The sequence below is a fragment of the Charadrius vociferus genome, unplaced genomic scaffold (genome assembly GCF_000708025.1).
Source record: "Charadrius vociferus isolate BGI_N301 unplaced genomic scaffold, ASM70802v2 scaffold92, whole genome shotgun sequence".
NCBI classification, from domain to species: Eukaryota; Metazoa; Chordata; class Aves; order Charadriiformes; family Charadriidae; genus Charadrius; species Charadrius vociferus.
The window spans coordinates 3,531,373-3,534,794 of NW_009647874.1; the positions used below are offsets into that span (position 1 = coordinate 3,531,373).

At 48.0% G+C, this 3,422-nt stretch overlaps 1 protein-coding gene across 1 annotated transcript in view; it reads right to left on the reverse strand.

Annotated features, from left to right (window-relative positions):
- Positions 1-3,369, reverse strand: part of MAP4K4 (mitogen-activated protein kinase kinase kinase kinase 4) — a 166,427-nt gene extending 163,058 nt beyond the window's left edge. The window contains exon 1 of the mRNA XM_009883080.1: positions 3,307-3,369. The gene's annotated coding sequence lies outside the window, so the exon portion shown is untranslated. The remainder of the gene's footprint in view (positions 1-3,306) is intronic.
- Positions 3,370-3,422: the final 53 nt, after the last annotated feature.

Below are 3,422 nucleotides of genomic sequence, written 5' to 3' on the forward strand. Positions count from 1 at the left end.
CCCTTCCCCCCCCCCCCCCCCCAGGGTTTCGGATAAGCAGCGGAGGAGTTCTGCTTTGCCCCAGGACCACTGAGCCACCCCCGTCGCTGCCCTCTCCCCTGCACGGGGCAAAGGCTTCCCCAAAAACACCCCATTTCTTCAAGGCACCCAGGGCTGGGGAACCTCAGACTCATTCCCCCCCTCCCCCCCCCAATTCATGGCTGCATAACAAGCTCCTCTTGAATCACAAGGCTCCTTCATGCAGAGGGGGGTGTAAGCGAGGTTACGAAGATGAAAATAATGTAAACCCTACGGGCTTTAAGCGGAGCAGCTGAAAACTTAGTATTTTTTAATACTCCACATAAGCCAACCCACTTAATGGCATCAAACGCCGGGAGGATCCACACTGCGCTGTGCCATGGAGTAACTCCGCTTGCACTCAGGTGTCACACAACTTAAGACTGCCCTCATCTTTCATGCGTGTATGTACGTCTGTATACATCTATACACCTACACACAGCTCAGGGTAGAACTACCTATAGAAATATCTCTGGCTAGACAGGTCCGAGCTGGGAACAGCTCAGGTGAAGAGGAGAAAACCAGGACCATCTCCTGCTCTTCAACAGGTTGGGCGCCGCATCCTTCCCCACTGCCAGAGAGGAGACACACACACACACACACACCCCCCAGCCGCAGGCAAAGGATCTTCAGCATCATCATCCTCATCATCGCCGGGGTGTATGAGCCAGACAAAGAGATAACGTCATGCCCTCTCCCGCTCCCTGCGTCCTCCCCGCAGTGGCAGGTAGCCAGCCAATCCCGCTGCCGGCGCCCCGTTTACATCATCGCTGATGCCGATACACGAAGGTGGAAGTACATCAAACCAGCGCTGCCCCAGCGATCTCGATCTCGGGGGGCTACGGCTCCTCAAAGAAAACCTCTCCCGTCCAACCACTCCCCCCCCTCTTTTTCCCGGGCCAGTCCCTTGGGACGACAGCCCAGTTAAAAGGGAAATGAACCCATTTGGGAAGAGGGATTTCAAGGAGGGGTTGCTGGGTAGGAGGGAAGCGGAAGGCAACAAGCAAACACAGCGTAACCACGTTTTTCCCTCGGTTATGCAGTTCCTCCGAAAGCCCTCAGAACATACACACACAGTTTCATCTTCGGGTATCCCCAGAGCATTTTTCCTAAGGAAACAGCAGCTGAGAAAAGTTAAATATTATTGCACTGCTATTTTGGGGGGGATTTTTTTTTTTTTTTTTTTTTACATAGCTGCATTCTTTTAAGAAGAAAGCCAAGGTTTAATCACAGCTAGGAAGCTTTTTGTTTTCATTTTGTTATTTTTCTTTATGTACAACCCTGTTAGGTGTCCCCATTTTTAGCCTACCTATACAAATGTATACGAATGCCTAAGAAGTAGCAGTGCAAATCCAAACTTACACACACCTGTCAATCCACTAATGTCTGAAAGGCTCTACAGCAAAGCAGTATTTACCCAATTCTTTTATTCCTGGCACCCAAACCACCAGGCAAGAGGAAACCTTTCCACCGTTGTCTAACCGGTGAGGAAGGACAGGGAAATCTCATCAGACGCACACTGAAACCAATGCCCTGACAGAAACCGCGCGCTGTTTCCCCTGTTATCAGAGTGACACCGATGCCCTTAGACCTCAGGTGTTCATTCACTCTTCCAAGTCAACAAATGCAGGCGCTGAGTTTCGTTGCTAATGTTAACTATTCCAGGAGACTTCTGGCATATCGAAGGAAAATGAAACGAAACATTTCTATTCTCGAGACTGTTAAACAAATGAGGACTTCGCTCATTAAGTCAAAGCATTAACAAGTAAGCCAAGAAACAATGCACCAAATTGCAATAATTAACAGGAGAGTTTTAAGTCACACATTCATGCCCTACAATCCTCTTTTTTTTGTAAGAAGGATTCAGGAGATGACAGCTCTGGGAGCAGAACGATTACATAAAAAATTTAAATGATGTCATTTAATTTGTCAGGAAAAAAAAAATTACATGTTCAAGGTGGTGTCAAAGCGCAGCTTCTCACTTATCTCCCCCCTCTCCTCCAACCTTTTGAGCCACATCCTTTTTTCCAGCTTTCTGCCAACAGCAGCAGCCTGGTTATTCCACATCTAGTCTTTCAATGCAGCTCGCAGGCTGCACAGCCTACTTCTCCATCACCAAGGCTGAGGTTCACGCCCTCAAAACAAACTGACATGTGTTTCATTTGCAGAAGAGGCACCAAAGTGCTTTATTTAGTTACTGGAGCTGCAAGCAGCAGTATCTTGCCATCAGGGAAACTCACCAATTATATTGCCTTGTTTATAAGCAAAAAAAAAAAAAACAAACAAAAAACATCAAACCCAAGCAGCTAGGCATATTCGGTTACTTTCAGTTATCTCTCCTTCCCTCTGCAAATGTGCCTTGCATTTCTATACAATATAAGGCTAGAGCTCTCTGTCTTTAGCCAAGTATTAAGACTGTGTGAATAATTAGTCATCCTGGTAGCTAGCACTCAACTGCAAAGTCATGCAATTTCAAGATTTGTTTGTTCCACTGACTGCACACTGGAGGGGGGGGGGGATAAAAAAATTTAAAAAAAAGTAGGCTAGTTTCACACCCACATGGCCACTCTCCGATTTCTATTTTTTAAAGTCATACACTTGTCAAACAGGTTATTCTGGGAATTCTTATTTTCACTAAATAAGCTTTCCCTGCTTCGATCGCTTATTATTGTCACTCTCCCCCTCCACCCCCCAATCCTTGCACAGCACAGCAGGATGGGATGCAGCACTGTTCACCCCCGAGTCGACAGCTTCAGCACTTTGACGGTTTTCCAACAAGGAAACCGGGTGACAATTTTAATGAAGGCCAATGCCTTTGTCTCAAGTCACCGCAGCAGCAGCAGCAACTTCCACGAGGACTTCCAGCAGCAATTCTGAATGAGCCCGCGGACCTATTTCTTTAGTGCGGACACGCTCTGACAGCGTCCACTCGGTTTGGTCATTTCTTGGGGGAAGGTTGTAGGGGGGAGTAAGGACAATAAAGGACTGTTTCGTCATTTCGGGATGGATAGTTGGGAGAGTAATTCGTGCCCCTTTGGAAAAGCAGAAGCCAAGAGGCTGACAAACTTGTCACGGGCAGCAACAATGACAAGGGCAACATTTTTGTCATCCCCAACTGCTCCGCTTGCCACAGCGGGGTGTCTCGCCGTCAGCCGTCTGCTCAGCCCGGCAGAGACACCGGCCACCCTCTAGGAAAAAAAAAAAAAAAAAAACGACAACAACAAAAAGAGAAGAAATTCTGCCACAAACCTTGTAGACTTGCCCGTACGTGCCATTGCCAACCACTTCCACCAGCTCAAAAATCCCAGCGGGGTCCTGGGGAAGGGGGTGGAGGCGGGGGGAAGAAGGGGACGAGAAGGAAGGGG